Source organism: Nannospalax galili, unplaced genomic scaffold (genome assembly GCF_000622305.1).
Source record: "Nannospalax galili isolate Female #2095 unplaced genomic scaffold, S.galili_v1.0 scaffold734, whole genome shotgun sequence".
NCBI classification, from domain to species: domain Eukaryota; kingdom Metazoa; phylum Chordata; class Mammalia; order Rodentia; family Spalacidae; genus Nannospalax; species Nannospalax galili.
Window position 1 is genome coordinate 2166328 of NW_008337073.1, and position 24030 is coordinate 2190357.

Sequence of the window (24030 nt, forward strand, 5' to 3'; positions counted from 1 at the left end):
GGGCCCACCTGTAACCACAGCAATGAGGTAACAGACAGGCAGATCCCGGGCGCCCGCCCTGAGCTCGCTGGCCAGCCAGTCTAGCCAATGGGTGAGTATCATTTTCAGTGACAGGCCTCAAAAAAAAAAAAAAAAAAAAAAGGGGAACTTAAAAGCCAGAAAAAGTCATGTAATTTATAAATGGGCAAATAAATTGAGCAGACATTACAAAAGAAATACAAATGGCCATCAAAGCTGGGCATGGTGGTATACGCCTTTAGTTCCAGCACTCGGGAGGCAGAGGCAGGAGGATCTCTGTGAGATTTGGCCATCCTGATCTACATAGTAAGCAAGTTCCAGGCTAGCTTGGGCTGCAGGGAGACCATGTCTCAAAAAAAAAAAAAAATGGTCACCAAAAATATGGAGTGTAGGGACAGAAAGTCCACAACCCACACTCACACATACACATTAATAATAAATACAGTGTTTTTAAAAAGAAAAAATTTGGAATGCAATAGAGAAAAACACCTTTAGTGTCAACATCTTGCCCCCACATGTGCACACACAAACAGATACACAGTGCACATACATATACTACACACACAAAAGAAAATAAAAGTGAGTCACAGAATTAAACTCCCCCCTCCCTACTGCTTCCGACAACTATTTTCTCTTGCATAAAACCATTTGGCATAGTAAACATGTATTAATTATGGATATCCAACTTTCTAATTCTGTTTTATCATCAGAACACAGACTAATGATTATGGGGAGAAAGAAAGAAACAATTTTTGTCAAAAAGAAAAGAAACTCTTAGCAACACTGGGAGCTGTTCTGCCTGGCAGTGGTTCATTACAGCCTATCTTTTTCATTACTATGTAACACTCATAAATAAGTCAGGGGGTGGAGGAACATGGAAAAATGAGACACTCACCAATTATATTCACCGCAACGCTATATAAATGGAGGCAGTCTATTGATATTTTAATAGGTCTTCTCCTGAATCATATTAGAAACAGGAATCTCAATTACAACTGATCATCTATTTGCAGACAAAGGCATTATTCATCGTGACTTACACAAGGGTGCGCCTCAATTTCACATCATTCTTCAAATCATTTTAGGTCAGACCCTTAGCAGCCCTCGTATTTCCCTAGACAGATGTGAGAAATAGGCACGTATCCACAGTGGGCAAATTGCCAATTTGGGAAATAAACTACATGGTTTCTTGGCTTTTATATACTTTTCCATCCTGATTTATAGGAAGGATTCTTTAGGTGTTGGTAGAGTTTTACAGGATAGAAGATGGGTGGTCACATCCTTACACTTGGGAAATATTTCAAATTCTAGGAAGACGATGATGTTGCTTCACTGCTTCGCTTTCGTTTCCCCATGTGCTTAATGAAAGATGTGCTGTCAGCTGAATGTACACAAACAATGGTTATAAACAAAAGTATTTATTGTACCAGAAAAAAATAGCTTTTGTAATGAATAATTCAAACATTTAATAATGGTCTTAGCAGGAAAGTGAAAAGAGTGGGAATGTAATAAGACAAGAAAATTAAATAGATGGGAAGAATAACTACCAAGGAAGAACATGGAGAAGACTGTGGGTAATAGAAATAGGGCAGCACCCCCATTCCACTGACTCTGGGAGATGAGGCCAAATAGAGGAAATAAAGGGCTCCAAAACATCTTGATAATGCTGGGTCATAGGAAGAGTCATGTATATAATAAGAACAATTTAGGGCTCTCTCAGCTTCAAGGGTGACTCTCACTCTACCAGTTGTGTTACTTCTTTTTCTCAAAGACTATTTCTTCATCTGTCAAGTAGATAAACCCAACTACCAGAAAGAAGTGCTATGAAGACTTTGGACATGCCACAGAAAATTATCCAATCATGGGCTTGGGAAATGGCTCAGTCAGTAATGTGTTTGCTGTGCAAGCATAAAGACCTGAATCTCCAAAACCCCCTTGAAAAGCCAGGCATGGTGGAATGTGTTTGTAATTCCAGGGCTAGGGAAATGGAGCCTTCAGGTCCCTGGGGTCTGCTGGACAGTCAGCTTAGCCTAATGGGTGAGTCCCAAGTCCCAGTGAAAGGCCCCATCTCAAAAATTAAAAGGTGATTAGCTCTCAAGGAACAACACTGAGGACCTCTGCCTCCATATGCACATGCACACATGTGCACACACATACAAACATGCATATGCACACCTTCATATATATGCACACATACACACAAAGGTCTCATCTACTCTGCCCTTTGCATAAAGCTAAGTGTTAATAAATGGTATTTTTCTTGTTTGTTATGCCCAGCATCTATTTCAGCTAATATTTTTTCTTAACTATAAAAACTATGCAGTATCATCATGGAAAACATTTCTTACACCAAAAAGACCAAAACAACAACAACAACAAAAAAAATGCTCTCTCCTTGCTATTAGTGAATTTGCTACATAAAATGACCTCCAACTTTCCTGTCTCCTTGGGGCAGCCAAAATCTCAGACCACCTGGGGCATTTTTTAAAAATGTTGGAGCCCCTGATTAGTTTATCTGTGAGACTGCACCTCAAGATTTCTGAGAACTCGACAAGGGTTTCTTTCTAATGTGAAGCCAAGTGTGAGCCCAGGGCTTCATCCTGTGTGTAGGTGGAGCAGGTTAGTGAGCTGAGTCACCCCTGAGTCTAATTTGCTGCTGAGCATAGATTCTTAAACTTTAATCCGTATTTTTAAAAGAATCTCTTAACAAGTGAAAATATTTTCTATTCTTTCTGAGATGTGGCATGGTATTTGGTACAGGATCTTTAAAAACAATCCCAAACCAACTAGCTAGATATAAATATACTCCATTTTTCCCACTTGGCTCCTTTGTTCTTATTAGGAACTGCCTGTGTGGTGTTATATTTTTATTTCCCTTGGCAGAGAAGGCAAAGTGCTCTCTAAAGAGCATGTGTCTATCAAGAGGATGGCAAGGGTAACATGTGGACTATCAGTGTCCCGGCCCTTTTTCTCCAAGAATGCAGCCACCCTGTTTCTGAGTCACGCCTCCATCCTTATGCTGAACTTCTTGTACTAGGACATCAGTTTGCCTTGTGTTTCCATAGTTAACTATTTACTCCCAAATTCTAGGAAGGTAATATGTTATTTCTTTCTATTCAACTGCAAATGTGTCATTCTTCACTGGAGCTGTAATTTTTAAAATATTCCCTTAACAAATCTTTGAATCAAGTCCTTTTCTAGAAATAAAAAATAATAATAATAACTTGACTGAAATTATACCCAAACCTGAGTTACCTGAAAGTTACACTGTATTCTTCAAAAGTCTGTTAATTCTTCTAATACTTCATCCAGTAAGGGAAAGGCTTAAGAAACAACCATTCCTCATTAAGTCATGAAAATATGGCCTTGTGCTCCCTCCTCTGCATGGAACAGCATTAGCAGTTACCTGAAAAGCACCAGTGTCCACCCACCCATTCTGTTGACATTAGTCAATTATGCTAGTGCCAAACAACAAAAATAGTGAGCCAGGAAAACAAGTTGTATGAATTGCTATTGTTTCAAAATAGCCGTATTGATTTCAACTCCATTTTAAAAAGAAAAGCAGAAAAAGGTTTTCCAAGCAGTTGGCAAGAGGGGAAGAAGCAAAGGACTACTTCCTATATTTTTGTTTTGTTTTTAGGGTTTTTTGTTTGTTTGTTTTTTGCCTTGGAGCATACCAATTTAGAACTGATAGTTGGATCTTACCCTTCTCTCAGTACAGTTTAACTAAAAGTGAAGAACCAATTTAGCAGGTTGGGAAGGTCTGTTGATCTGTTACTGTGGCAACAGGCATCCTCAAGATACAGCATAACTAATAGGTTAACTAGATGCACCTTGTCCCAACCATCACATAAGCCATCACACTAAACTGCTGCAAATCACTGGCAACTTTGCTGAGGGAGGGATGGTGAGAACGGGTCCACCAGGGAAGCCAATAATCCAATTTAGAAGTGCAGCTTCTCATTTCAGCTTCATTGGCATGTTCATTTCCAACTAAAGGGATCTGAGCAGTAATTCTATAAACAACCAGCACTTAGAAATCAGAGGCAACAAGATTCTCTAGAGGTATAATTGCTTTTAAACTAGGCAACCTGAAATTGTGTCTGCCTTATACTGCAGTGAGAAGGGGAAAGAAATCTCAGTTGGGAAATGAGGAGTTGGCCACAGCAACCAGCCAGCCCAGCACTGCTGGGGTGTCTCCATGCACCCAATAACAGAATGCAATTCAATCAAATCCAGTGAGGATTTTCACAGCACTTATGATTGCATAGGGACCAATACATTTTACATAAACTAAAATTTTAAAATTCAAACCATAGCTTGTAATATCAGAGGGACTATTATATAAGTGAGCAAGACAGACCTGGTTCAAATCACTGCTCTGCCATTTCACCATCAGCGACACAATCTTGCTGACCCCACTGACATCATCTCTAAAATGGAGAGTTCCATCTACGTTCTAGATTATAAGCACCAGTGGGACAGACCATATATTTGTCACAGCTCTCAGTGAACAGCAACCCTCAATATTAGCAGTCTTTATCCTTTCTGTTCATTTCTTGAATAAAGAAATTCTATTAGCCGCAACAGTAGAATAGGGACAGGTTTCTTTGCTAAAAGAAAACTACTAACAGAAAGACCAAAAATGATTACTCTTGATTATTTTGAGGCAAAAAGAGCTACAATTAGCAACATTCAAAGACCTGAGTACCTAACAGAGAATATTTTGAGAAAAGAAAATGTGAGAAGTTTTCATATGGGCCCAATACTACTATAACAGTAAACTACTCTATTGAGGCCTTTGCCTCTCAAGGGCACCACAGCCCTCACGATGTTTCTCATACTTGTCCCCATCCTTGGGCCTCTTCTCCAGCTTCTCTAACTTCCTTGGGAAGTGATGTGGGCTTATGAATTTAAATATCTCAAGGATGCTGGTATCCCTCTTGTTTATAGCTCCACCATTGACTGCTAGGAACAGCGAGGCATATTCTAACCTTCTACCTTGGCATTTAAAATAGACACGTCAAATTCAGCAAGCTTAAGCATAACAGAATCTGCAGTAGGTCCTGGAAACTGATTCTAACAAAGTCTCCTCCATCACAGCTCTTGGAAATTCCAACCTTAGAGACATTCTTAGCCTCTTTCACATTCCAAGTCACCCTATCTATTTCAAATTTCTGTTGGCTTCACATTCAGAATAGATCCAGAATCCAAACACTGCTTCCCCCTTGCCTACCATCACCTGCTGTGAGCCCCAAGATACCTTACCTAGATCATTGAATTAGCCTTCTGATAAGTCTTCCATCTTTTACCCCTGCTCTTCTACATCTGTTTCACTCAAAACCACCAGAGGAATCCTTTAAAAATATTCCAGGTGATCAGATCTACTGATATAATCCCCATAATTTCCCAGCCCATCCTTTACCCCCTAATTTACTTCTCTCCAGACCCACCGGTAACCTTGCCATTTCTAGAATATTCCAGTCTTGTTTAGGACCTTTTCTTGAACTGCTCCCCCTGTCTGTCCTACATATCAATCAGAGGCTAATGATCCATCCACAGAAACAGAGGCAGATCCCCACTAATGTAAGCCACTCACAGTAAAATGTGTGACTAATGACAATTTTGTTCATGGGCTGGTAATATGCTCCCAGTTATACTGAAGGCATGGACTTTCACTTCACACTGGGAAGATGAGTTTCTCGCTTACTTAAACAGCAAGGTATGAAACTCAACTTGCTATTGGCAGCTATCTTATAACAGCAAAGAGAAATTCCTTTGTTAATGTGAGAAATAAAATCTGAGGTCTAAGGACCCCACCAATTCTGCACAAAGGGCTCATGGACAAAGCAAAAGTAACTCAGCAAAGCACATTTTACTTTTGCAAAAGGGTGAGTTGCGTTTTTCAAATCCAGCAAGCACACTAACCAGGGAGTTTGATAGGTTTTTACCCCTAACACAAGAGTACTGTGTCTTTTCTCCGTGAATCTTTCACAAAAGAAGGGAAAGGGCTCAGCATCCCAGGCCATCAGGTTCCAGAAGTGCAGCAGGGCTTTCTCATAAACTAAAATTTTACAGGACAGGGGGATTAAAATATTTGAATTCCTTGTCCTAAACCAAAGTTTTACAGTGTTTGACAGAAAAAACTGATATTGAATGCTTCTTATATTAGGGAGCCAATGTTCAAGAATAGATTAGAGAGACAGAAAAAGGCCATGTCTTCAGACATTTTGTTTGTTTGTTTTTCTGGAGACAGGGTCTCACTATGCAGCACTGGCTGGCCTAGAACTCACTATATAGACCAGGCTGGTCTTGAACTTACAGAGATCTGTCTGCCCCTGCCTCCTGAGTGCTGAGATTAAAGGCATGTGCCACCACAACTAGCTTCAATAGCATCTTTAAACCCCAATCATATTATAAAATAAGCTATCATCTCTTATCTATTCAGGCTATTTTATATGAATAAAGAGCACAAAAACCTTCAGACCATAGCATGGTTCTAGACTTGTAGTTGTGTAACATAAAAAAAGAAATAATTTTTAATGTTTAGGGTAGCTTGAATCAGTTTGTATTGTACTTAAAAATACAGGTGAAACCCAGATATGGTGGCACCTGACTTTAGTCCCAGTATTTGGGAGGCAGAAGCAGGTAAATATCTGTGAGTCTGTAGCTAGCCTGGTCTGCACAGCAAATTTCAGGCCAATCAAGGCTACATAGTGAAACCCTGTCTCAAATAAAAAATGGATAGGATAGGATAGGATAGAAAAGATACCACAGATGAAAAAGACTTAGTGTTAAACAACACTGATGGTGTTGTGTCAAAGGCATTTATTCACATAACCAGACTTGCAGGCAGTAGGAAGAAGATCTATTCCTAGTCTCCAGTAAAAGGTTGATTCTGCAAGTTTGGACTGCTCAACTCTCCATGTTCTAGAGGGTTGATTGGCTCTGGACCAGACTCTGTGAGACACTCTTAGACTACCCTGCTTGATTAGAATGTCTTTGTGTTCCTAGAGCCTCAGGCCATGCCAGATAGCTTAAGCTATCAATGTGATTTATAGTGGATGCCTGCTAGCCTTCTGAGACCTGGCACACAGTTCATCAATTTGACCTCATTGGGGTGGGGGCTAGAGATCAAAAGCCTAAGGTGAGTCCTTCAGGTGTTCCTCACCTGTATGTCTGACCCCCAATAAAGTCTTGGACATGAATTTTGGTTAGCTTCCCTGGTTGGGAATTCTTCATGCCAATGTCATGAATCATTTCCTGAAGACTGAGTCCTCTCTCTGTAAGTCCTCTGACAGAAAACAATGAGAAGCTGGCTTTCTATGGACTTTGTTGATTTTAATCTTTATTCTTTCATTACAATAAACCACAAGCACAAATATATCTTTTCTGAGTTCTGTGAGCCCTTCTAGTAAATCATCAAACCTGAGGGTAGCCTTGGGGACCACTGACACACTCAGAATTTAGCACAGTGTCTGGCATATAATAAAGGGGCAATAAAAGCTGACTGGGCAAATGAATGATTGAAGAAATACAATGGATTGATGGTATGTTAATGTCATGCAAATATTTTCTTCTCCTCTCCCTCCACCTCTTACAAAACTCGTTTCCTTTTCCATTCATTCTAATTTCAAATATCAGATCTGACTACCATCTGGTAAAACAGCAGCCCTTAGAGCTGTCACTAAACATAGGAACAGCTGACAGAGAGGTAAGATTTAGAGTTCAAGACCATTTGGATAAACAGGGCTTTGCATCTGCAGCTCACCTTCCAGGCCTGATAATTTGCTTTGCTGCCTAACCTAACTGCCACCCTTAGACCTGGCTTGAACCCAGTTCAGAGATGCATCCACCAAAATTGGGCTCCAGATTTTCCTGACTGCTCTTGACTGAATCAGTAACAAGAGAACTTGTTTGTTTGTGTGGGTTTTGACAGCCAGTGACAGACAGGACAGGGAAGTGGCCATGGCCTTAGTTTGGCTACACCAAGCTCATGTATAATGACATGAGCATGTGTGAGATTTAACGACGGTTGATAGCATTCAAGGTCTTGAATGGGTTTCCCCTAGCCCACTGTCCTGACATCTATCATTTTAATAGTCACAAGGAAGAAAAAAATACATTTCTCATTAATACCCTGAATTTGACCTTCCACTTGTCTTGCATTGAAGCTGTTTCAGCCTGGAATGCAACTATGCCCATTAAGAGAGGAGACGCCATCTTTCCAAGTATTCCTTTTCTCCATGGAGTCAGAAGAAATAAAAAGGAAGAAAGTCAAGGCTGAGGTGGTCAATGTTATGGAAAGAGATCCATTTCTGCTTGAGATGTTCAAATAAATGAAACTATGAGCTATCCTTACAACTAGAAACTAAGGTGACTTTCTTTTAAAAGCACTTATCTACAGAGGGGAAAATACATGAAAATTAAATATAAACAGAATTTGCCAAATTTAAGCAAATTAAATTTACTGATTCTATGAGCTACCTGGCAACCAGATAAAAATTGGGCAGAGTCCATATGTTTCTAGCAAGCAGAGAATCTTAAGTAGCAGACATAACATATGTGGTGGTTTGAATGAGAATGTCCTCCATAGGCTCAAGTACTTGAAAATTTTGTCCCAGTTGTTGGGGCTGTTTTGGGAGGTCTTAGAAGGTGTGGCCTTTCTGGAGGACGCATGTCACTAGGGGAAGGCTTTAGACAGTTCTTAAGCCTTGCCAGATCTCCAGTTGCACTCTGCTTCCTGTGCATGCTTGAAGATATAAGCACTTAGCTTCTGCTCCTACTCCAGCTACCTCTGCCACCATGCCTCCCCACCATTATGGACTCTTGCCACCTTGGAACCGTAAGCTAAATAAACTCTTCCTTTTATAAGTTCCCTTGCCCATGGTGTTTTATCATAGCAACAGAAAAGTAACTAAGAACATATTCTTGTGTTTGAGAAGGAATCACCCCATAATCTATCACATGATGGTTTAATGGGGGTTCCACAGATCACCAGGAAAATCTCTAGTCTTACAGTCACACTGCAGTGACACATGCCTTTCTTGTCTATTTAAAAGTGGGACAAAAAATATTCCTTAAGTAAATGAGCAGTACAGATAAAGAAGGAATTTCATCTGTTTGACCATGGAGGCCAGCAAACTTTGAAAGACTCAGAAAATAATTCTTCTGCCTGGTAGGATGGCACATGCCTCTCATCTCAGCAGCTAGGAGGCAGAGGCAAGCTGATCTCTGTGAGATGGAGATTAGCCTGATCTATATAGCAAGTTCCAGGCCAGTTGGTGCTACAGGGAGACCCTGTCTCAAAAAACAAAAAGCCCCAAACAAAATAAAACAAAAAATTTCTTCTTAGTGTGATAGATTGATGGAAAAAGTAATTCTTGTGTCTTATATTTGAATAAAGCTGAGCTACCTTTAAAAATCCATAAGTCTAATTTTAGGCTTTTAAAAAATGGATCAATGGAAGATCATAAGAGCAGTTTAATGCTACTTAGAATCAATTTAGTTTTCAGCAAACAATCAGTACATCCCTGGACTTACATTGAATCTAAATTATTCTTTTTCAAAAGGTATGGACTTGGTATAATCACTCAGACATGTTTAAAAGATATTTACTTCCATCCTAATTAACACATGAACAGACCTATGAAAATTAAGTTTAAAAAGTAAAGCAACAATAAGAGCCAAGAGGTTACCTAAGAAGAGATTCAAACATTACCTGTGAGTGTTTTTATCACACAGTTAAAGAAAGAGACAGTTAAACATATGTCTCAAGGAGAACAGAGTCCACACTATATCCTTGTTATCATGAGGCCATCTGTAGGGCTAGAGAAATTGTTCAGGGGTTAAGAGTGCTTCCTGCTCTTCCAGAGGACCTGAGTTTTTTTCCTAGCACTCACATCAGTAGCCCACAACCACCTCTAGCTCTGGCTCCCCAGGGGAATCCAACATCATTTTATGGCCTCCATGGGCATTCATACACTCATACATGCACACACCCACACCCCCCCCACACACACACAAGCACAGGTACATTTTAAAAATTCAGCTTTTTTTTTTCCAGCCATCTGGGGGCAGGCGCTCAATGGGTAAAGGCACTTGCTGCACAAGTATGGCAACTTAAGTTCAATCCCTGGAACCCCACATAAAAACTGGAAGGAAGAAACTAACTCCACAAAAATTTCCTCTAGCCTCCACATGTGTACCATGACACAGGCACTCAGACACAATCACACATAAATGCACAATAAAAATAAAAATGTTTTGGTTTTTTTGAGATAGGGTCTCCCTGTAGCCACAGCTAACCTGGAACTCACTGTGTAGATCAGGTTGGCCTCAGTCTCACAGAGCTCTACCTGCCTTTACTGAAGGCTCTGATTAAAGGCATGCACCACCATGTCAGGCTACAAAAATAGTTTTTAAGCCATCTGAGAAGTCAGAAGAAGGAGCAATTAATTGTTTCTCCTTACTGTGAAGGCTGCAGAGAGGAGATTACAACTGGTAGGGAATGTGTACCATGATTTGATACAACAGGGATGAAAAGGGTAGCTTTCTAGTGCAAAGAAACAGTAAGAACACAATTAGGACTGACTCAAAAATCAAAAGGAGTGGTAAATGAGCAAATGTACCAAAGCATGGGACCCATGGAGAGAGGAAACCAAGGTCATGCTGGGAGGCTTATATAGGTTAGGCATCCCATTGCTGAAAAGCTTGAGAGCTGAACGTTTCCAAATTCAGACTTTTTTCTCCAGATTTTAGAATGCTTGAATACACATATGATATTATTTAGGGATAGGACCCAAATTGAAATGTAAAATTTGTGTGTATTCCCTATACATACTATGCACATGGCAGGAAGATAGTTTGGAACAATATTTTTAGTTTGCCGGTGTTTTCACTGTGACCCATCACATTAGACTACATGTGGAATTTTTGACATGGAGAATTATGTTCATGCTCAGAAAGCTCAGGATATGGAAGCAGATGAGATGTCAGAGTTTTGGATTAGGGATGCTCAACTTGTTTTCTAACCTAATGGTAATGAATGATGAATGAAAAGCTGGTGTTTCAACAGGAACAACGTGATCTGATTCGCATCTTTATAAAGGTCACTCGGTTCTTGCACTTATATACAAGATGTGTTGGAAGGAGAGGGCACCAGGAGGAAGACCATTTTCCAGCCATCCATGAGCCCATCCACAGGTTGCTGGGGGTTGCAACTCAGGAGCCTGGGACAACTCTGATCTCTAGTTGGGCACAACTGCTTATTTGTTTGTCTGTTTTATGATAACTGAAAGTATAAAAATGAAAGGATTTCCCATAAGAATTTAAATTTTCATCTTTTCTGAAACTCACATCTGGCAAAACTGGAGCCATATTCTAGCTGATGCCGAGCAGTGAATAAACTTCTGAATAAGAGAGGCACAAAAATCAGTTTTCATAGTGTCTTTATTTCCATTGCCCCTGATGTTGAAGCCAAGTGCTAGTGGCTAAAGTTGTGCCACACTGCTTACACTAATGTACAGTGAACACAGCCTTTGATTCTATGTGGTTATCGAGAATGAGGAAGTAAGAGATACACTGAGAGAATACCTCACCCAGGAACAATAGGAGAGCAAAGTCATACATGGTAGCACATTCCTGTAACTCAAGCTCTTGCTGAGGCCAGCCTGGGTTACTGGCTTTTCTAGATTCATTTTGGTTGCTGTGATAGAATACCCTGACAAAAGCAACTATGGAAGACAGGATTTATTTCTGCTTGCAGTTCTAGAGCAGATACAGTCCATCATGGTAGGGAAGGCCTGACCCAGGAGCACGAGGCCAGCAAGTCACAGTCTGCAAGCAGAGAACTGGAAGTGGAGCCAGCATACAAAATCTCAAAATCCTCCCCAGCAACATGCTTCCTTCATCAAGGTTCTACCTCTTAAACATTCCATAACCCTTCCAGACAGCACCATTAACTAAGTGTTCAAACACATGAACCTATGGGGACATTTCATATTCAAAGCACAATAGCAAAACCCTGTCCAGGAAAAAAAAAAAATCGCAAAAACAAAACAACAATCAAAAAAAAAAAAAAAATGAGAAGAGGTGTTAGGGTTCAGATACAGAGCAGCCCTGTCCCCTCTCCAAGAGGACCTCAAGGTTCGGTTCCTCAGCCTCCTGAGAAAAGCACCTTGGTCTTTGAAGTCAAAAGCAGACTTTTCTCCACTGTTTGGCCAACATAGCAGGCTTCCCCTTTGATCTCTAAAGGGGACAGGTTTTAATAGTCATAAGCCTCCCACTATAAAAGACCCCAGCTCATAACCCAGGGGCAGACATTTTCCCTACGTGGAAGGGAATCTGTCCCATGTGTTCCTTTGCTAATAAACTCTATTCCACTGGAGTTTTATCTGTGGCCTTGTGCTTTCTTCTGATCAACCAGATTCATCTATCACCTACTTCACCTATCAAAAGGAACTTGCCTCCAAGTCTGATGACCTGAGTGTACTCCCCAGGACACACAGAGAAAGGACAGAACTGACTCTCATGAGTAGTCCTCTGATCGCCATCCACAAAACGTGTACATGTACACACACAAAATTTAATTAATTTTTTAAATGAGAGAATATTTCTTTGTAAAAATTATTAATAGCTCCAAATTTTAATGCAGATACAATGTCTTTATTATGCAGGATACAGCTGAAGATATTCTTTTGCTTATATCATCCCACCATATTCATTTATGGTAATCATTTTACATATGAATTTCCAACTCTAGGGCAAGGAGAAATTTAGAGTGGGCCTCCCAGAGAAAGTAGTATTTGAACTGTGAATTGAGTGTGACTCAAAGTTTGCTTTCCAAAGCCTTCCATACTGTTTAGAATAGTAATCCTAGATAGCCACCAACATTCGTCAACTCTGTTTCCCTCCTTCAAGTTGATTCTAGCACGGTAATGATTTGGGATGACAAGTCATTTACCAAATATTTATATTTGGTAAATATATTTATTAATGACATACCGGGTTCTAGGCATCCTGCAAGATTTGGGTGGCACAGTAGTAATCAAAGCAGTTATGTGCTAAAATTCATGCAATAGCTATAGTAGTTAAATGGTAAATTAATATAAAATATGAGTGATGCGTGAGGAGAAGTTTGCCTATAAGTTAGATCTCATGAAGGGCAAGGCATCCACAAAGAATGCTTTTAGCTGCAAACAAGACAAGGTCTGACTGATTTTGGCTTAAAAAAATAAAGATTATTTTACCCAAAACACAAGAAATCAGGCAAAGTAGCTGCTGGTGTTTTGTGGTGGTTTTAACCAACAGAGGTGGTCTTTCAATATTCTGAACCCCATCTCTATGGTCACTTATATTTAGAACACAGGATGAGCAGCATCTTGTCTTGGATATGGGTAAGAAGGGGAGCAAGAATTGAGGGTGACACAGAACTCTCATCTCCAGGTCTTCACTTTCTTCTTTTATAATCCCTTTTTGCCCAAGAACTTTCTATTTGATCCCTGGAATGTTGGTGTATAAACCAAGTACAAAGTCAACATAGACAGATAATAAATCATAAAGATACTTTAAAACTTCCGTCACTGGTGTGTGAAGAGATGGCTGAGAAGTTAACAGAACCGGTTGCTCTTGCAGAGGGCCTGGATTCAGTTCCCAGCACCCACCTGGAAGCTAACAATCATCTGTAACTCCAGTTCCAGAGGATCCAACACCCTTTTCTATTCTTCACTGGCATTGGACACACATGGTGGTACATTTGCATATATGCAGTAAATAGACTCATACCGTACACATAAAATAAAAATAGGTGCCAGCTCAGCTCTTGGGCCTCCATGGGTTCCTGGGATTGTTGGCCCCAGATCCACATGCTCCATAGGCCTGCCCTGCCACCCAGCTTACCATATCAATCCAGGACCTCATGGAGTCAACTCTGGAACCTCAACTCAGCACCTGTCTCTAGCTTAAGCTAGACCACATTTGCATACCAGCATAATGTGGCTCTAAAACTGAATACCAAGCACTACTCAGTTGGGCCATAACCTGACAAACTTAGGAAACAGCAAAGATATAAACAAGCATTCAACAAAGATGAGATCGCCTACCCATACCAAGAAACACCCCTACACAACCCCTGATGCCTAGGTCTCGTTGAGAAAACACAAAAAACATAACCAAGATAATATGTCTCCCCCAGAAATTATCACCCCCATTATAATGTTTCCTCAGAATAGCAACATAGAGGATACAAAAGACAAAATATCAAAATAGAAATTGTAAATATGAGTTCAAGGAACTCAAAGAAGATATGAACAAAAGACAGAAGGAAGATTGTGAAAACACAAATGATTGTCTGAAATAACTAAAACAATTCAAATCATAAAACTGAAAATCAATAAAGAGATAGACTCTCTGTATAAAGGCCAAACTAAAATAAAACTTGAAATGAGAAACTCAAGAACAAAATTTTAGAAGAAAGAGCAAAGAGGAAGTGGAGAAAATGGAGCAGAGACTATCAAATCTTGAAGACAGTGCTGGAAAGTGAATGGCTCAGTCAAGGAAAATGTCCAGTCTGAAATAACCTTGGAGCGAAATAAGTAAGACCTCTTGGACTCTGTACAAAGACCAAACCTACGAATCACAGGCATTGAAGAAGGAGAACCCCTGGTGAAAGGCACAGAACATATTTTTAGATAAAATCATATAAGAAAACGTCCCAAATCTAAGGAAAGAGATACCTATCAAGGTAAAAGGGCATTCAGAAGTAAATAGGGCCAGAAAAGAAACTCCCACGTCGTATAATAGTCAAAACACTGAATGTTTATAACAAAGAAAAGATATTGAAAGCTGTGAGAAGGGTCAAATCACATATAAAGGCAGGCCCATCAGAATAACAGCTGACTTTTCAATGGAAACTATTGAAAAATAAATATAAGGAATCCATGTCCACAAAACCAGCTCTACAGAGAATACTTGATGCAACACTGCAGTCTGAAGAGAAGAATAATGAAGACACAACATACCAAAATCTGTGGGACACGATGAAGGCAGCTGTAAGAGGAAAATTTATAGCATTACATACCTCCACACAAAATATTAGAAGCATATAAATGAATTAATGATACTTTGGAAAACCAAGAACAAGCAACATCTAAAAAGAGCAGACAAAGGCTGGGTTTAGTGGTGCACGCCTTTAATCCAAGTACTTCAGAGGCAGAGGCAGGCAGAGATCTGTGAGATCGAGGCTAGCCTGGTGGTCTACATAGTAAGTTCCAGGCCAGTTGTGGATACAGGAAGACCCTATCTCAAAAAGAAAAAAAAATAAGTAAAATAATAAATTTATTTCCCTTTTTAATATCTATGAGGCTATAGACAAACAAAGTACTTGATTACATTCAAGGAAGTGACTGGCGTGGTAGAAATGTAACAAAGAAGACAAGCTATTGGAATCTGTAAGGCAGGTGGGAAAAAGGAAACCCCTTTCCCAAAAAAAAAAAAAAAAAAAAAAAAAAAAACCACACGCACACACACAACAACAACAACAAAACAAACACAGAAATAAAACAACACCAACAACAAAGGTAGCAGACAGGAAGAGATCAATAAAATCAAAGCTAAAACTAATGAAATAAAAATGACAAAAAGAATATAAAGAATCAATGAAACAAAGAGTTGGTTCTTTGAAATGATTAATAAGATTGGTAAAGCTTTAACTAAATTAACCAAAAGAAAGAGAAAGAGGATCTAAATAAAAAAACTCAAAGATAAAAAGGGAAACATCACAACAAACTTGAGGAAATCCAGAAAAATAACAATAAAATTTAAAAATCTATATTCCACTAAACTAGAAGAAATAGATAAATTTCTAGATATTTATGGCCTACAAAGTTAAATCAAAACGACATAAATAATTTAAGCAGCTCCTTAATAACCAATGAGATAAATACAGTAATTAAACATCTCCCTAATAAAAGAGCCCCGGACCAGATTGATACAACACAGAAGTCTACCAAACGTTCAAAGGTGAACTAACACCATTACTCCTAGTTATTCTATAAAATTGAACAAGAAGGAATATTCCCAAATTCTTTCTATGAAGCCAGTGTTATTCTAACACCAAAACCAAAGACCCAACGAAAAAGAAAATTAGAGGCCAATCTCTCTTATGAACATAGACTCAAAAATCTTCAATAATATACTCATTGACCAAATGAAAGAACACATTCAAAAAATTATTTACCATGATTAAGTCAGCTTCATCCCAGAGATGCAGGAATGGTTCAACATATGTATCAATTACAATCAATTATTATAATTCACCATATAACTTAATCAAGGACCGAAGCCACTTGATCATCTCATTAGATACAGAAAAGGCCTTTGACAAAATCCAACATCTACTCATGATAAAAGTCACAGAGAATCTAGGGATTCAGGGGACATACATATCTCAACATAATAAAGTCAATATGCAACAAGTTGACAGCCAACATCATACTAAGTGGAGAGAGGCTCAAAGCACTACCATTAAAATCAGGAAAAAGATAAGGATGTCCACTCTCTTCATGCCTGTTTAATATAACACTTGAAGTCTTAGCTAGAGCAATAAGACAAGTGAAGGTGATACCAGGGATACAAATTGGGAAGGAAGAGGTCACAGTGTCCTTATTTGCAGACAATATGATTCTATTATATAAAAGACTCTAAAGACTCCACCAGAAAGTTCCTAGACCTAATACACTTAGCAAAGCAGTAGGATATACAATTAACACAAAATGAAGTAGCTTTCTTACATACCAACAACAAACATATCAAGGCAGAAATTAAGAAAATAGTTCCATTCAGGATAGCCTCAAAAATCATAACATATCTTGGAATAAATCCAACCAAGAAAGTAAATGACTCGCATAATAAAAGCTTTATGAAGTTTCAAACTATATTGAAGAAAGAAATTAAAGAAGATACAGAAGATGGAAAGACCTCCCATGCTCATGGATCAGTAAGATTAATATTGTGAAAATGCCCACCCTACCAAAAGCAATCTACAAATTCAATGCAAGACCCATTAAAATTCCAACACAATTCTTCACAGAAATCAAAAAAATAATCAGAAATTTCATATGGAAGCACACATACACACACAAACACACACACAAACCCATGATAGCCAAAACAATCCTGAAAATCCTGCTAGAGGCTTTATCATCCCCAATCTCAAATTATACTACAGAGCTATAGTAATAAAAACACCATGATCAGTGGAACAGGACTGAGGACTCAGATTTAAGTCCATGCATTTACAACCACCTGATTTTTGACAGAGACCAAAAATACACTCTGTAGAAAAGATAACATGTTCAACAAATGATGCTGATCTAGCTGGATAGCTGCATGTAGAAGAATGAAATTAGATCCCTATCTCTCACTAGGCACAAAACTCAACTCCAAATGAATCAAGAACATTAATATAAGACCTATGCCCTGAATCTGATAAAAGAGAAATTAGGAAATACACCGGAACTTATAGGCACAGGAAATGACTTTCTGAACAGGACTCCTATAACGCAAGCATTAACTCCAACAACTGACAAATGGGACCTCATGAAACTAAGGTGCTTCTGTACAGCAAAGGACACCGTAATCTGAGTGAAGAGGTAACCTACAGAATGGGGAAATTTTTACCAGCTATACCTCTGATAGAGGGCTAGTATTTAGAAGATACATAGAGTTTTTAAAAAATTAAACATCAAGAAAACAAACAACCCAATTTAAAATACGGGGAAGAAAACTTATCAAGACGTTCTCAAAAGATGAAACACAAATGGCTGAGAAATGCTTAAGAACATGTTCATCATCTTTAGTCATCCGGGAAATGCAAATTAAAACCACTATCAGATTTCACTTTACCCTTTCAGAATGGCTAAGGTCCAAAAAAACTAGGACCAATGTTAGTAAGGATGTGGGGAAAAGGAAAATTCTTTTCTTCTGGTGAGATTGCAAACTGGTGCTGCCACTATAGAAATCAGTGTGGAGATTCCTCAAAAAGCTAGAAATCGATCTACTATATGACACAGCCATACCACTATTGGCATATGCAGAAAAAACTGTATATTCTACTGCAGAGACACTTGTTTATCCATGTTCATTGCTGCTGTTTTCACAATAGCCAGGAAACAACCAACCTTGATGTCTGTCAACTGATGAATAGATATGAAAGTATGGTACATTTACACAACAAAATATTATTCAGCTGCCAAAAACCCACAAAATTATGAAATTCATAAGTAGATGGAACTGGAAACAATCACCCTGAGTGAAGTAACTCAGACAATTGTCATATGTTCTCTCTCATAGCTGGATGCTAGCTTTGAATTCTTAGATATACACACTTCAACTGGGAACTTCACAGAAGACAGGAAACAAAAGGCCAGGGGGAATGGGGACTTCACAGGAGGGGAGATAGAATGAAGTGATTTAAGTGGGAAAGGGGAATACTATAATAAAATAAACGGGAAAGGAGAATAATAATGGGCAGGGTTAATTGGGGCATGGAATGGGAGGGCAAGGCAGACGAGAGAATATGGGAAGGGATAACTAACACTAAAGGCCTTTAAAAAAGCCATATGGTTGGAGCTTGACAGATGGCTCAGTGGTTAAGAGCACTGGCTGCTCTTGCAGAGGACCTGGGTTCAATTCCCAGTACCCACATGGTAGCTAACAACAGACAGTTGTTATAGACATAACTCCAGTTCCAGGGGATCTAACACCCTCTTCTGACCTCCAAGGACATTGCACAACATGGGTTTACTTACATACATGTAGGCTATACACTCATACACATAAAATAAAAACAATAAATAATTTTTTAAAAAGAAAAAGTCATGGAAATCTACCATTACAGAAGCTTCTTAAAGTATATGCATACACATTATAAAAGATTGCAAGGAGTTGCCCTATAATGGGGATGTTGCCCCTACTCCACACCACAGGTTAGCAAAGTAAAAGCCCAATGGCTGAAATGGACTCCCTATTTTGAATATGCTGACCTGGGGTTCTAGTCACCTTCGAACTATACTGGTCATTGCCCTGGTCTTTGTTACTCACCTAAACTTGATTTTAAGACCTTACTGGTAAAGATAATACACAGACGAGTTGTGGAACAAAGAGAAATCAAGCTGGCGCTGACTTCAAAGCTTCATCTCTACGGGTTAGCTTTTCATAGTGCTGCAAGGTGCTATGCATGCTACCAGAGAAAAAATAATCATTACTTTTACCCAAGTATGAATCCCGTGTGCTTCAACAATTGGACTGGCGAGCTATGACGTCTGTTATAACAGTACAGTAGCATGAACATTATGTGAGTAAACAATCGTTTTCTAATTAGATTTAAGGTCCACTTCATAAAAAGAAGACCATACCTGATATCAGGCCTAGGAGCATGTGGCTAGACAGGACATAGAACATAGGGAGAGAAGTCTAATGCTATTATTTTGCTAAGTACCTACAATACTAAAGTGACTTCTAATGACTTATTATTATACCCATACATTAATCCATCTCTCGACTCTCACCAGAGAAGCTTCCTTATGCAGCAGATGGTGATTAATTCAGAAACTCACAACTGGCCAATGTACAGAAAATTAGAGAGTGCAGAGTGATTATTCCTGAATTGGACACCTATATCAAACGTCTGCCTCTAAACTCTCAGGGATCATTTTGGAAGAAGTGGTGGAAATATTGTAAGAGCCAGAGGTGGTGGATAAGAATTTTCCAGGAACAGAATTTTCCAGACAGCTAGGAAGTTACTCATATGAACTCACAGCAATGGTGACATGCACAAGTACCATATAAGCTCAAGACAGACAAATTTCCAGCACAGATGTCGGTAAGTGGGTAAGGAACTCCAACCCTACCTGAGGTACTGTTGACAACCAATGCTGGAAGGGGAAAGTCAGTCTCTTGCAGGTGTGACTCTTGGTAGGTTAACCAGGCTCCAGTGGATGGACCTACACTGGATGACATTTGGAGACACAAATTAGACTCTCTAGGCCTTATCACATATATATAATAGGGTGCATTAAATTGGATGGGAGTAATCTAAATATCAATTATATTGTGAAAATTGCAAAAATTCGATAAAAAGTAAAAAGTTAAAACTACAAATTATTTGGTATGTAAATGTGTGTTTTACCACTTAATAAATATAAAAGCAAATATTCTTCTTTTCAATATATATTTTTACTGAACTGTTGTGCATTTCATAATACATCTTAATTGTATTTAGACCCACTGTCCTATCTACATTCCCCAAAATGTCCCATGGGATTTCATGCACTCTTTCATATTCTTTAAGGCCTATCAAGTCACCTTTGTGTCCCCTGATGTCCTTCAGTGTGAGTCCACATTAATGAGGTGGACATTCTTGTTTAATACAATAAAATGCAAAGACATATTAATTTGATCATTATCCTGAGAAATGATTATAGGAAAATATTAAAACTCTTTGACTTTTTGTAATTACACCATTATGTTTCTATAAGAACTGAAAAGTTTGTAAATATAGCAGAAGTACCTCAGTTCCTAGCTTACAATAGTCTTGAATCTGAGCTGAAGTATTTCAAGCACTGTTCATTGGCATTGTGTGGTATGATAGTGTGCGCAGTGCAAAGTGTAACCAAGGCTGTAGGGAAGTCATATGATCCATCATGGATAAGCACTGCCTGAAACTCTTCACATTCAGGATGGGCCTGATTTTGAATTAGTTTTCGATCATGTGCATTCTGGCACATTCTAAAAGAGGGATCAAGCAAGTGGCTTGGTATGCAGGAATCTTGCCTGGGAAAGAAATCTGAGGTGAAATATAAGGGTTGGGAATTGTTTTAAACACAGTGGCCTTATCCACCCAATATCACCTTTCATCTCTGGATAATAAAACCTTGTTTCCTATTTGTATAGTTTGAATAGGGCTAATAACATCCCATTTCTCCTGCTACCTCATGTTGACATGTGACCTGGACCTGGCCAATGAAAATATTTACTTATTGCCATAGGGATTGATTCAAGGATGGACCAATCCTTGAACTGGAAGAGAAAATATATTCTTAGATGGGATTGCTAAATGGCTAAGAAGATGTACTTTGCCCCAGAGACAGAAGAGTTGGAGGCTGAATGCCATTCTCTGAGCATAGGCATACAGTCAGACACGTTACAAGTCAAACACTACCTGCTCCCTATATGTAACTAAGAAATGTTCTTTTTCAAACTTGAGTCACTTTGTGTTCAACTTCTGTCTTTTCAAACAAAGAGTATTGATCAGTGCAGGGTCATCCATTTAAAGGTGATGATTAAAACCATAGGAATAGATAAGCTCACTCAGGGAAATTGTGCCTAGTAAGAAAAAAAAACAGAGCTGGTAAGAGTCCTAAGAATCCTAGACATGGAGGGCCTCCGAAGAAAACTGAGACGGTCAGCCGAAGAGGCAGAAGGTATGCTAGGAAAATGGTAAAGGAAACAAGTAAAGCAGTTCTGGGGTCAAGTTCTGAGGGTAGACCAGATGAACAGTAGCCTCAGGACCTGCTGGTGAGTAGAGTCTGAAATCTCAACAAAGACAATCTCAGTGACTTGGGAGTTGGGTGGGCAGAAATCAGACTGCCCTGTGTTGTAGCAAGGATGTTGTGATAATTACTGCAAGCCACTCAAGAACTTTACATATAAAGACGAGAGAAAAGGCTAGGGGCTGAAGGTGAGATCCAGTTCAAAATCAGATTTGAAAACTAAAACTAAGGGGGCTGGAGAGATGACTTAGCAGTTAAGAGCACTGGCTGCTTTTGCAGAGGACCCAGGTTCAATTTCCAGCATCCACATGGCAGCTGACAACTCCAATCTATAACTCCAGTTTCAGGGGATCCAACACTCTTTTGACTTTCATGAGCATTGCATGACATGAGTGTACTTTCATACATGCAGGCAATATACTCATATACATAAAATAAAAATAATATTTTAAAAATAAATAATAAAATCCAAGAACTGAATATACCTAAGGATGATAGGCTCTGAATTGCTCATAACTGGAAAAGATAGAAATAACACAAACCCACTGAAGGGAAGGATTGCTACGGCTCAGTCACTCTAGAGACTGGCACAGCAGGACTAACTCTTTAGGAATCATCTCTTAGCCTGCTTGGCTCTGTTTTCAGACAGACTGTGATCAAGTGTTGATAATATGGCCAAAAGCAACTCTAGTTTGGCACCTGTGGAGGGAAGTGCCTCCCATCAGTGGTCCTGCTGAGTCCATGGACTGAAGTCTAAAGACGATGAGGCAAGTTGGGTCAACCCCATCAGAACCAAACAGATATGATTACAAGCGCTCTGGTTCCTCACCAGAAGAATGGCTGCTGTGACCAGACGTGAGACAAAGAGACAAAAGGAAGGGGGACAGAGACTTAAAAAACATGCCACAGCATTGGTAGAGCTTTATAACAACTGCTTGGGGCACTGGAGTGAGCTGATAAAAAAGTAGTTTAAGGTGATTTTGAACTTCATAGATTGGCCAGATGAGTGCTGTTGAAGCCATATACTGAGGAGTCTGGACAAAGAAAGTACATAGTAATAACTCCAGAATTCTATGGCTCAGTCCCCTTTTAGAGCACTTTTAATTTAATATTCTACAGGCCCAGGAAGGAATCTCTGAAGCCTTGAAGAGCAGATAGGAATAAGACAACATTCAGGTAGGTGGCTCTCAAAACCAAGAGGCTGGGATAAGATCAAGGTGCTGGGGGCACCCAGAGCATCTGGAGGACTCTGTTGTAGCTGAATTGGAATATTAATGACTTCCAGTTTCTATGTGAGGGTTTCTGAGACGTGGGAGTAGTGTTTCAACACTGAAAGGGTAATCTGGACCATGGGTCATCAGGATAGCATTTTGTGAAAGAACATAAGAACGTTGATATTGTTCAGGTAATTCATGGGGCTCACCAGTATGTGAAAGTCAGTGAGGCTCAAGAATACTATGCTGTAGAGGTTCATAAGGGTAACCTTTCCTTAAATAGGACTTCCATGTGCAAGGGAGGACATGGCATCTAGAGATAAAAAGGCAGCAGTGTTCCTTGCTTTACTTTCCTGTTAGTGCAAAACTGATTTACTATGAGAATACACCAATATGAGTGGAGAGAAGCTCTATGGAGTCTAATATCAAGTGTATTAAAAATGTATGACACATTGTATATCCTGCTAGGAGCCCCATCCAGACCCTTTACACAGATAAAATGACATAAAAATGTGATTAATAATATTGCAAGTCCTGTTGATTGGAAAACTCAGGGACATATGACAGATTGACCTGACTCTCTGATTTAAGACAATATCACTGAAATAACCTTTCAGATCTTCAGAAAGAATAATGTCATGCCTGCAGGACAGAGCCCCACATGAGAAAATGCAGTTGTCTTTCAAGGTTTGTTTTCATACATAAATGCCCTCAAAACCTTTTACATTCAAATCTTTATGTCTAAGTACCCAACTCCGTGCTAAGAGTTGCTACTATTTTATTAAATCCTGTAAGCCATTCATAAAATATTCAATGCAAAATAAAAGAAGAGGAGAAAAGAAACCTGCCAAGGTACTACTTGTGGAAATACTGAAGTGCTGTTTGAGTGATTTTTCTTTACTTTGCAGCATTGCACAAGTTTTTTACAAAAATATATGGTTGGAGAAAAGAAAAGAAAATATTTACAATGAAGACAGAAAAGTTAAAAAAAAAGCATTTTACAAATGAAAAGTTAAAAGGTGTTCTGTCTGACTTAGACAAAGAGAAGCACTCAGATTTAAGTGGCTCTAAGGAACAACCAATGGTTCAGAGAATAGCTACCATTGATCCACACAGTCTCAGGGTGTGCTCTAGCTAAGGTTCTAAGAAATTTCCTCTGGGGTTGTCTAGCCGATCCTTTCTCTTTGGTTAGATGCCTCTACTTTCAAAGCAGACATTTATTTTGCTTCCTGGCATCTTAATAATAA